This window comes from Ursus americanus, chromosome 13 (assembly GCF_024610735.1).
Source record: "Ursus americanus isolate L20-20 chromosome 13, mUrsAme1.1.p, whole genome shotgun sequence".
Taxonomy (NCBI): Eukaryota; Metazoa; Chordata; class Mammalia; order Carnivora; family Ursidae; genus Ursus; species Ursus americanus.
The window spans coordinates 9,140,180-9,152,873 of NC_142139.1; the positions used below are offsets into that span (position 1 = coordinate 9,140,180).

Below are 12,694 nucleotides of genomic sequence, written 5' to 3' on the forward strand. Positions count from 1 at the left end.
CCACAACTATTAAAGACAAATAAAATTTGGGTTTGTTTTTAAGTGAAGAATATTCTTGTTTGATTTTGTTACATGGGAGTTTGGTTTTACAAAATGGAGAACAAACGGAAAAATTCACTTACCATTGGTAGCAGTTTTTGCATATCTATTCCATGTGAAGAATAAATAGATGATGAAGATAATTTCCAAATTATCACTAATTTATGTGTTTTAGTGAAGGGCAGCTGGTATGTTACTCCTTAGATAACAAAGCGCTTAAAAAAACTTTTTGTTATGGCAAATTTTAATCGTATAAAAATGTAGAGAGAAGAGTATAATGAAATTTTATTACTCATTTATCAAGGTTTAACAGTCTTGGGCAGTGAATTAATTTTTTCTATCATAGGTTCAGAAATTTTGAGACCTATGTTGTCTCCAAGGTAGCAGCCCAATATGATGACAATATTTTACAGATGTGGCTTTTGAGGGCTAAAGAAATTAAGTGAGTTGGCCAGAGTTATCCAGTGGCAGAACCAGAAGTAGACCCCTGTCTTCAAATTGACATTTCAGTAGTTTAAATTAGGCAAACTTTTTTTTTTGAGTCCTGAGTTAAGCTGAAAGTGAAAATAATAATCATAACTCACTTTGTTGCTTTGAGTGAAAGCCATGTAAAGAGCCTAGGTCCTTCCCTGGAAAGTAGTAGGTCACCCACAGATACTGCTTCCTCTCTCTGCCTCCTCAGACTCTAGTATCCTTGGTCACACATGGTAAGAAGAACCACTCCATTCAGCCCTTTGAGACCACCACGAGATTGAAATCTTGACCCTGGTGAAAAATCTCTGTCAGAAGTAAATGGACTTTAGGGGAATAGTTGAGAAGCACAGATGTCTAAACCCAGAAAAGGAGTTGGAAACATTAACAGAATCACCAGGTTTCAGAGACAGGCGATCTGGATGTAGCCAAATCCCAAAATGGAAACAGCTATGTGAACTAGACATCTCCCACAGACTGACACTCAGGCTGGAGAAGTGTTCTGGTTTGTCTGAGGGTCCAGATACTCTGTGGTGGAATTATGGGTAGAGCAGAGCTAATGAGGTGAGTGACTAATACTGAACACACAACCAAAGGCAGAGGGAGCGCTAAGATCAAGCTCAGAAATCAGTTTTTATTTCTCTTCCATGTGTTTTTTAAAAATGCTAAGTAAAAGAGTCTTGGACTTTGATTATTGCCTGTTGTTTATGCATGAATTCTCTGTGTAAAAATTTAAAAGCATGTGGAAGCTAACACCTGTGCATCTATGGAATCTTCGCTGAGACTTTTAGTCCAGGGCAGGGACTAAGGTTCCGGTAAAAGGGGCTTGCCTGAAACACGGAGATGCATGTGCTCATACACCTTCATTCAAGTGTACTCGAACTATTTCTCCACCGATTTCCTTTGAAGATAAAGTGAGATAATAAGTTAAAGTTTTATGTTTCTGCTATAGAAATCCTCCTGCTTTTTTAAATAGTACTTTTCTGTGTTTTTTAAAATTTTTATTTAAAAATTTTAATTTTTTATAAAAGTACTTATTAGGTAATAATCTCGTTGGCCTGATTTATGTCTTTAAACCATCTGATATTATAAAAATTGGATCACTTTTGGCCAATTTTCTAATTCCACAAATAAAAAACATAACATATTTTAAAATAATGTCACTCAATAAATCAAAATAACTTAAAATCTGACTAAATATTTTGCTACGTTCTTCCTGCTTTAACACATGTGTGTTTTATCAAATCTCAAATTCTGTAACAGTCCCTGGACATACATAAAGAATGTTGAAATTAGGCTGCTATTTAGTCAATTGGTAGGAAAGATCTTACTATTTATGCAGCTTATTGTTTTGGAAATTCAAACTAGCATATAAGCAATATCTAATTGCAAGTTGAGTCTTTTGCAGCATAGGAATACTTTAAATCAGACAACAGGATCTTTATGAGACGCAAATTCTCTACAGTGAGACTGAACACTTACCAAAGGAAAGAAATTTACCTTTTTTTTTCTTTCCATAGTTACAGTTCAAAATATATGTGAAGCAATTAACAATCATTAATATATTTTTCTGGCATAGTTATTCTGATTAGCTTCCTCTAATTGGAGAGTAAGCTTAGGAAATAGCTCACAGAGTGCTATGTTTGATTGGAGAAGGGCAACATACGGATCAAGGGACAGGGATCCTTCAGTGCAGTTTAGCTGTGCATTGTTCAGTCACATCCGATGGGGAGGCACAGAGAAACACAAGTGGGTTAGCGGTAGGAAAGTGAGGGTTAAGGATAGGAAAAGCATGCATGGCACATAAATAGACTTCACTTAATTCATGTTTGTGCCTTTGGATGATCTTGTTAGGATAGTAACATTTCCATGATTTCTCTGTTCCTCAATTTGCTGTTCAACCACCATCATAATCAAGACATTTATTCTAATGCCTAGTATGAACTTGTTCTCCTGTAAGTTTATATACTTTGCTATTTGTCCTAATCTTAGGGGACTAGTGAGCTACACATCATACTTAAAAACTTGCTTTGTATTCCTTTGAAGCAATACACTCACTTTTCTTACTTAACCTCATACCAAGACCGATTTAAAATGAAAAAAAGATTTCTTTTGGCTACAGAACCATTTCCTAATAAGTATTGATGTTGAGGACAGGAGGCAAATTACATCACCATTTCTGTTTATTTTACTGCACTGTTTCCAATGTAGTATGCTTATTCATTCAGGTACAGTACTCCGAAAAGGAAGGGTGGTTCCATCTGTGAAAAACTGATAATCCAATATTTTCTTAGACTAGAGACTAATGAGTGGATCAAGAGAATTCTGAATATCTATAAACACTGTATATTCTAGATTTTGACTGGTGGTTTGACTTAACTCTTTCCAAGTGGCCAAGTAACCGCTTAATGTACTAGAGTACTAAAAAGAGGGAGACTAAGTCCCATTTCAAAGAAAGCCACAGTACAGGTCACTTCCATATGTCTTCCCCTACTTTAGCTTTTTTTTTTTTTTTTTCCGGGTCACAAATATTTATCAGTCATTTCTACCTTCACCCGTTTAACACAAATGAATATGATGCCATTGAATGAGCATTCTACACTGAAATACTATGTTAGACTGCATATCATTTTAAAATATCTTAAATACTTAAAAACTCAACTCTTCAAAAATGTGGAACAAAACTACTGTGCCTTTACACTGATGTATTTCTAAATGTGTCTTCTTTTTTTTTTTATGATCTTATTTACTTTCTTAGAGAGCGAGAGAGAGCGCACCAGTGGGTGAAGACAGAAGGAGAGGGAGAGAGAGAATCCCAAGCAGGCTTCATGCTCAGTGTGAAGCTGGATATGGAGCTCAATCTCACGACCATGACCTGAGCCAAAATCAAGAGTTGGACGCTCAACACACTGAGTCACCCAGGTGTCCTTAAATGTGTCATCTTTTTAGAGAGAAACTAATAGACATCATTACTTTCAGTCTCTAACCTGCTTCCTCTATGTATATATGTATAGTTGTGTGTAAACAAATATGTCTCTATACTAAATACATTGTAAATATCCTAAATATATTGCCAAGAAAATTTGAAGATTATTGAATGCTATCAAGACAAGATATGTTAAATGTTTGAAATGGATTTTAACATATTTGTGAATTTAGTGAAATCAGAGCTGAAAAGGACTTCATAGTGTAGTAGAGTTAGTTCTGATCCTTCTTTGTCTGATAAGTAAAGTGTACTGTTTCTATGGAAACTGTATTTGGAGAAAATGATAACTATTATTTTAAGTATTACAATATCCATTATATCAAAAAGTCAGCAGAATGATTTACTCTATAGTGATAGAAACACTTTGATATTTAAAATCTATTGTGCATAGCATATATGTTATGGTTTAAAACTAAGTATCAAGAGGATTCTTTTGTTATTAAAATGAATGGTAAACTCAATGCCTCTCCAAAATCTATTTCATATTACATTTAAGAAAAATATTTGAACATATGTATATGTTCAAATTGGGAGTACATTTTGAGAAAAATAGCTTTGACCAAAATTGGCTGAGTGGTAACAGCATAAAAGAAACAAAACACAACAAAACATTACCATAAAAAATAGACAATTTTTTGTTGAGATAATTTTTACAGGCAATTTTTAAGAGAATAAAATTGACATAGATGTTTTTATATAATTAAATTGTGTAGCATTTGGTCTTTCATTTAGTCAGATATTACCTATGCTCTGTTAAATTAATAAGACCGATAGCCTTCATGATGTACCACAGAAGTGCTCACTCAATTTCTGTATCTTCTGTGGCACTTCATAGAACATAAAGTAACTGTCTTCCTCACAATAAATGCAACTGCATCTCTGCAGCCCTGCCCAAGCTTTTTATAGATCAGATTGCTCTTATGTCTGGGGTAGACATGACTCCATATCAGACTTGAGGAAATGAAGGGTTCTGGAGGTCAACTGGTAGCAGCGATGGGCTTTTTTTTTTTTTCTTTTTCCAGAAGCTAATGTTCACCTCTCAAGGTATGTCCAGATCTTCAAAAGTTGTGAGGAGTAGCATTAGCTGGCTGACAAAACAAGGAGAGGTTTGTTAACCAAAATTTGAAGGAACTTTCCTTCCTTGGGTCTTTCACCAGCTTTGAGCTTTTAAGAAGTCATTTTCATACCACGTTTGTCCAAAGTCTTTAATACATAGTAACAACATATCAGGCATCCCTTCATCTTCCATCTACTTTCTACTTGCTCTTTTTTTTCTGCTTTATTAATAATGTGTTGGGAGAGGGGCTCTGCCAAATTCCATGAAGTATTGTCCCACTCAGAATAAAACCGACATCAAGGCACATTATCAGCCAAGATTTTTAGGTTAAAGGGCTTCATGCAAACCCCTATATTGAGACGAAAGACTCAACGTGAATGCTGAAGTTATGTGGGACAGCAATTCGTTGACTTAAAACATATCATCTGTCTTTGCGAAGGTAATTCTTAATGAACCACATGAGTTAGCAAGGTATTATACCAAAATAAACCACAAACAAAACAAAGCAAAAATTACGTTAATCACTTATCTTCAGGAAGCTTGCATTGTAAAAATATGTAAAGGAACTCTAAAAGTCCCCTTGATTTCTGAGTTGCAAGCTTTATTTTCTAGATCTGTGCCCCCTGATAAAGTGAGATTGTTAGATTCTGTCTGCTGCTATTTGTGTTTTAACTTGCAAAAGAGAATATAATAAAAAAGAATTTCTGATTTTTAAAAACAGTATATTATATAGACCATAAATTTATTAGTATTAGAAAGTACTGAAAAAATAAAAAGACAAATGTATTAATTATCCACAGTGTCCCAAATCAGAGGCAAAAACGTTTAATTTTTCTTTATACTGTATGTACCATTCTGTATCCTGCTTTTTTCCAGTTAACATTATGTTGTGAAGATTTTTTCATGTCATAATTTTTAAGTGTATTTAAAAACATCATTAGATGTGTATTGTCTTTACTCATCCAACCACCAATATATTACTAAATATTTGGATTGCTTCCATTTGGGGGTGGTTGACTACATGAAAAACACATTAGAATGCAAGCTTTGTGAGCAGTATCTGTGTTTTTCTCATTCTCTGCTTTAAGCTGAGCTCTATGTGCCGATTTAATAAACGAAAGAACGAACAAATACATAAACCTGAATATCTCTTATTAGAGATTCTATGGAGAATAGATTTCTACCTCTCACATTAAAATGAAAAAAGATAACATGAATTCATAGTAGTATTTACAACTCAGGGGTAATGTCACTAACAGAGCCGAATAGTGCAGAATTTCTGCAAGATAAAATGTTGACAGGAATGAAATGATGTTGAGACTGAATAGGGGTAAGAACCCATAGATAATTAAGAGGGCAATATGATAGGGGAGTATGCCGGACAGCCTTCGGAAATAATTCCAAGGTCAGAGACAATAAAACCTGGGGGAAAGTAACTCACTGAATCCCACTCAGGATAGTTGATGACAACACTGGCACAGAGGTGAGAATAGCACTCTGGATTCTGTTAAGGATTCTGACTAGAAGGCTTCCAGAATGTGTGTGGACTCAGGGAAGCACACAGTGCTAGAATGTGGTGGTTCTCACATCTGGCCTCACATTGAAATCAACTGGGGGATTTGAATACTGAAGTCCAGCTCCCATGCCACAGAGTTCTGATTTAATGGTTTGCTGATGGCCTGAATATTGGAATTTTTAAGCTACTGCTCTAAATAACTAATTTTGGTTTATCAGGGTAGAGATATGGCACCTCCACCTCCGAAACAAACGTCCACTGGGACATTGCAAATGGAGGGCTCTGGTAATCAGAACTGTATTTACTTCTGGTCCAACCCACCAGTGTTTATGAGTCTAAGAAACACATTCTAGCTACAAAAGTATTCATTGTAGGCCTATTTTTTTTTAAAGATTTTATTTATTTATTTGACAGAGAGAGACAGCCAGCGAGAGAGGGAACACAGGCAGGGGGAGTGGGAGACGAAGAAGCAGGCTCCCAGCAGAGGAGCCCGATGTGGGGCTCGATCCCAGAACGCAGGGATCACGCCCTGAGCCAAAGGCAGATGCTTAACGACTGAGCCACCCAGGCGCCCCCATTGTAGGCCTATTTTTTAATGAAAATTTTTTTACAAAAATAAACAGAAAACCAGGAATCGTTAAAGTCAACAAATTTCAATGAACAGAGTTAATAAAAGAAACAGAAGAAGATCTTAAAATAAATAGAATATCCTTAGAGAAGTATAACAGGATACCATATCTGTAAAATAAACAAACCAAGAAATTAAAACATTTGTTTTGAAAAAAATTTACCAAAATGAAAAGTTTGATTGCTTCAGTTAAAAATAGATCATCATTAGGGTAGATTAAGTAACAGGAGAATGGGCACAAAGGAAGACTGAATTAGCAATTAGGAAGGTTATGCCCAGGTAAGTACCCCTGTTGGGTCTCAACATCACTTCATTCTTGTCAACATTTTATCTTGCAGAAATTCTGCGTAATGAAGAAATGGAACGTCTAGAGAAGTATTTAGAAATGTGGAAGATAGATCCAGAAGTTTCTGTGTTCATCTGAGGAAGACCTTCCCAAAAAAGAGAACTAAAACAAAATGAAGAGAGAAAAACTTCAAAGAAATATAGGCAAAAAGTATCCCAGACTTGAAGAGAGAAATACGTTTTTAAAAGGGCTCACTTGATACCAGATGGGGTTAATGACAGGCCCCCCCCCCCATAAAGATAGCCCAGTAAAGTTTCACAACTCTAAACCTGGAGAGAGAATCCTGAAAGTAATGAGAAAAATATAGGTAACCTACAAAGAAATGAAAGATTTTAGTGTAAGATGCCCTTAAAATTTTAAAGGGAAATTATTTTAGACCTAGAATTCTTTATTTTGCCAAAAAATTAAACTTCTATTGCAAAATGAAAATATTTTCATATCAGGCAAAACCGTGAAAGGAGAGGAGGATTTTTCTTTCTTTCTTATTTTTTTTTTTTAAAGATTTTATTTATTTATTTGTCAGAGACAGACAGCGAGAGAGGGAACGCAAGCAAGGGGAGTGTGAGAAGGAGAATCAGGCTTCCTGTGGAGCAGGGATCCCGATGCAGGGCTTGCTCCATCCTAGGGCCCTGGGATCATGACCTGAGCCGAAGGCAGACGCTTAACTGCTGAGCCACCCAGGTGCCCCGAGAGGAAGAATTTTCTATATTGAAAAAGACATAGCAAGTATGAAGAAAATATGAAAGAAATTTATCTTTATGCTTTTAATATAATTTCAAATGTTATATACTGTAAAAAATTCTAGAATTTGACAAATCAACAACTGTAGTAGGAGCTCTTAGCATATTTCCCTGGACTATAGCTTCCTCCCCATGTTTATATCCGTTTTCTGAATTTCAGAAATTGGTTAATATATCTTATCTGTTGATAAATCCAGTATCATCTTTATGCTGTTCACTATTAGGGATTGTTTCCCCTCTGAAAATTAACTTCCTGCCATATAATATGCTCTCAAGAGGGAAGAAGTCCATTATTTTGACCTAAAACTCAGAATCTTTAGATACCTTAATCAAAATGCCTGCATTAACTTAAGTAGATCTGTAATTGCTATCTGGCCAGAGCTCATATTGTCACCTGCTCCTTGTATTCTTGTGTCACTCAGCTGCCTAATTTCAATATTTTGCTCTCAGAAGATGACGATTATCTTCCTGCATGGTACAACTCTTAGCACTCATGATGTTGATGTTTTTATCTTGGTAAATATTTCTTAATATGATGATAGTACTCTTCTCTGACTCATAATGCAATTTCACAATATAAAAAACAGACCAAAGGTTATTACTGCACATCTTTCTATAAAATTGACCATGCTATAGTGCCCTTGGCACGTTTGAATATAGAGGTTGTGAGTGTAGTCACAGTGATGGGTAATGCTGGCTGTCGCGAATCTGTTTCTCACCATTGAACTTTCTTCCACTTAGCCAAAGAAATTCCAGAATATATAATAAAACTTCTCCTCTCTACTTTTATATGAGATGGAAGAAGAATATTGCAATAAGGATTTTACAGATAGATATATTGGAAGATCAACTATTATTTAGTTTTTATTCTGTTACATTAACAATGAAACAAAGCCTTATGCCAATATGGATTCACTAGATTATCACAAACTTTTGACAAAAAGTCATATTATGAGAGTTCATTTCACAAGGGTAGGTATTTTCTCAGGCATCTATAAGATGTTCAAATCTCTCTACACATATTATAAATATTGAATGCTTTCTATAACAGGTACCATGTGAATTGCTTTACTGAAAGCCTTAAACAACCTTGTAATGAAGGTACAGTTGTTATCCCCTCGTCTCAGATGAGGAAATGGAAGCTTAAGCAGATTGGGGAGCAGAGATGGGATATTAACCTAACATCTAGTTGTCTGTGATCTTGCTGTGTTCTATGCCTCTTTGAAACTGAATGTTTTACGTGCTTAATTAGAAACTTCTCAGTGAGACTATTGTTGAAAAGCTGTAAAAAAGCTGCTAATAACTTTCATAAAAATCCCATGTAAGTTTCAGTTCGCAGGCAACTATGTTCATGAATCATTACCCAGATTCAAGTCTCCTTTTGAAATCTTCTTTCTTTGTTATTCCACAACATCAAAACAACTGCCAAATTCTATTGTTTAATATCTGTCCTCCGTACAAGACAGATTTTGTGTCTTGTGAAGCAGGTATTTTGTGAACGTAGGCACATTTGGTTTAATTGTATTTCTTGTGTCTAAAAAAGTGCTTTGCCTAGAGGAATAACTCAATAAACATTTGTTAATAATGCAGTGACATTTTTCTAACCTATTTCCTCTTTTCAACTCCTACTGATACCAGAACAGATGGATCCTTTTTTCACCTGGGCTGCTAAGTACAGTTACCTGCCCTTGGCTGACCTTTCAGTCTTCAGCCTCTTCCTGTTTCCTCCAGTCTGCCAATTATATTGCTGTCCCAGGGCCTTTGCACTCACTGCTTGGTGGGAACAATATTCTCCCAGAGAGCCACATTGTTTACTCCCACACCTTTCTTGAATCTCTGTCTTAATGTCCTCCTATTAGTGAGAATAGTTATTTAAAATAGCATTCCATCTCCACCCATGGCTCCCTACATGATTATTGAATTTTTTTCCTCTGTTTAAGGTCCAGCCTAATTCTTTTAGGATAGTTTAGGGTGAAACCACTGGGATTGTAATACACATGATCATAGATGTGTATGTGTAGGGGGGCAAATTGTATAAGGCCTGGGAGATAATTTTGAGGACTGTAACTCTTAATGTGAATGAAATGAGGAGCTATTGGGGAAGAGAAGTGAATAGAGAGGTTGGTTAAAAGGGTTTTTACTATTTCAGGTGAGAGAGAGACAAACAGAAAATGGTGTGTTGGAACTGGGTGTTAACAGAAGGATAAATGGATAGAATTTGCCAGTGAAATTGATGTAGGGGGTGAGAGAAAAATAAGACTCATAAATCACAAATGACATTAAAGATTATGGCCCAAGAAATATGTGTGGTGGAATTTTCATTTACTAAGTTGAGAAAAACTTTGGAGGAACAGTTTTTAATGGGAAGATCAAGATTTCAATTTAGGATATGTTAGATTTGAGAAATCTATTTGATATTCAAGGAGAAGGTGATAGATAGCCAAATAGAGGGGTCAAGTGTGCAGTTGCATGTAAAAGTCTGTCCTTTAGGGAATAAATCCCGACTTGGGATATGAATGTAGAAGTTGTCCGTGTGTATGTAGTGTGTAAATCCATCAGGCTGGGCGAGAACAGTGAAGAGAGAGGACCAATAGAGAAGATGTCCAGCACTGAGCTCTAGGACACTCCAACACTTAGATGAGGAGAAACCAGCAAAGGAGACACAGGGAACAACCAATGTGATGGGAAGACAACCAGGAGAGCCAGCTATCTCAGGAGAGACGAGGAGATGGTGTTTCAAGGATGAAGGAGAGAATTACTCGGTCAGTGTTTACTGAGTCATGCAAGGTGAGGGTTGAGAAATGACTACAGTGAGGATTGAGAAATGACTACTGGAATTAGAAACACAGAGGCCACTTCCAACCTTTAAAAGACCAGTTTTGGTGGATATAACAAAAGCTTGGATTCAAAGGAGAAGGTGATAGGAAGTATTGCAAGAGAAAAAAAGGACACATGCAAAGAAGATGGGAGTGTGAGGCAGTTTTAAGAGACAATAAGTAGCTTCCTTTCTAAATAAGAATTAATGGGTGATTCCTGGCCATTGAAGACCCATTACCTGGCTTAGGTAGTTGGGGTGTATACATGTATGCATGCATGAATGAATGTATGTATGTATCTGTGTGTGTGTGTGTGTGTGTGTGTGTGTGTGTGTGTGTGTGAATATGGACCATTCTGAGTCTAAGGGCTGGATTGGACAGTAACGTGTCCAAAACTATGGTTTAAAGAAATTAAGGTGGCCTCAGTATCCGTAATGATAGCAGACATAATGATCTCTAAGGCAATAGGGTACTGAATTTAAAAAAGTAAAGGTAAATTTAGCTTAACTTAGCGTTTATAGTTATTTCTTTTGATGTTTACCTGCACAAGTAGAGTTGACACAAAACCATCTTGAAAAACATGGGTGGGGAAAATAAAAATTAAAAGTAAATGTTTTAAGCATGGAATTAAAAAAAATCAGATCAAAAACTTTGATTTAATGTTTGTGCATTTTATAAAATTTCAAAAATATATAGAAAACATTCATTTTGAAATTCTTGAGAAAATCCTACTTCATAATTTATGGCAAATATGTTTACTAATTTATGTAATATAAAAGTAGATGGTTATCTACAAAAATTGCTTCATATATGGGCTGGTGAAATTGCTATGAAGTATCTATTCATTAAAATATATTTATGTTTGTATTTTCGTGGTCTATAAAGAACTAATGCAAAACAGATTTTTAGCAGTTCTTGTATATTTGACGCAGCTGAGATGGGGCTAATGCAGTAATTGTGTATTTGTATATACTCAGTGATGTAATCACTTGATGTATATATTCATGTTTGCTAACTTATGTCCAGAAATTGGAGAGATTATAAACTGATTTTCCAAGATCATAATAATAGTGAATGGAACATTGGATTTACTGTCAGGGAAATTGGATCTGGTTACCAATTCTGGTCTCAGTTTCATTATATCAGAAAAGTAATATTTACTCTGTCTGCTCTATAAGGTGGAAGGAAACATCAAAGCAGAAGTGATGATCTTCTTACAATGTGTCATTAATATTTATTAATATTGTATTATTTTATGTTAATAAAATGTACATTACATTATAAAATATAAAGTACCTCTAATTAATATTTTTCAGTATTGTAAATTGTACCAAGATTGTATATATTAAAGTGTGAATATGTATGTATATGTTTAAAAAAGAAGCTTGAGTGGCATTAAGAAAGGATACTTTGCTATCTCATTTTTATTTATTGTTTCATCAGATGTGTTAGATTTTGTGATAGTAATCTGAAACTCAAGCTATGTTTGAGCTGCTGAAGTATTTCATAAACTGTCTTATAACCAAATTCAGAGGTCAAATGTCATTTAGCTGTAGAAAACAAGCTTCATTTTCTAAAAGAGAAATAATTGATCTTTCGAATGACTAATACTAAATACATATTAATTTTTCGTCATATGTTTGTCAGAGATTTTTCCTGCCCTATGTGTCATGACTTCAATTCTGTAATTTCTGTCACATTTGGGTCCAGATCTTCAGTCCTCACAAAGTTATACTGTCTATTGTTTGCTTGCTAATCTGTCTCACGTATTCTACCCTCCCCTGTGCTTGAGCTCCACTCGCTTGTTCTTGATTCATATTATCTAATTAAGAAAATCAGTTTTCAGTTTGCCCACTACTCTACATGTCTATCCTTAACACACTGTAGACACATCAGAATAGAATCCTTTTGCCCCGTGATGGGTTCTCTTTCCCAAGAAGACATATGAATACATCTACTTTAAAAAGAAAAAGTCATGAGAAAGACCATCCACCTTTGGGAAGAAATAAAGTACAGGGTGGTTATTTGTGTTAGAAAATAATTCTCTATGGGTCTCTTGCATTTTCTGCATGTCTTATGAACCTTGGAGGATAGA

At 35.3% G+C, this 12,694-nt stretch overlaps 1 long non-coding RNA gene across 1 annotated transcript in view; it reads left to right on the plus strand.

The window, feature by feature from the left end:
- LOC148109051 (uncharacterized) overlaps positions 1-12,491 on the plus strand; it is a 62,399-nt gene extending 49,908 nt beyond the window's left edge. The window contains exons 2-3 of the long non-coding RNA XR_015726460.1: positions 3,269-3,432; positions 7,036-12,491. This is a non-coding gene — a long non-coding RNA (uncharacterized LOC148109051). The remainder of the gene's footprint in view (positions 1-3,268; positions 3,433-7,035) is intronic.
- Positions 12,492-12,694: the final 203 nt, after the last annotated feature.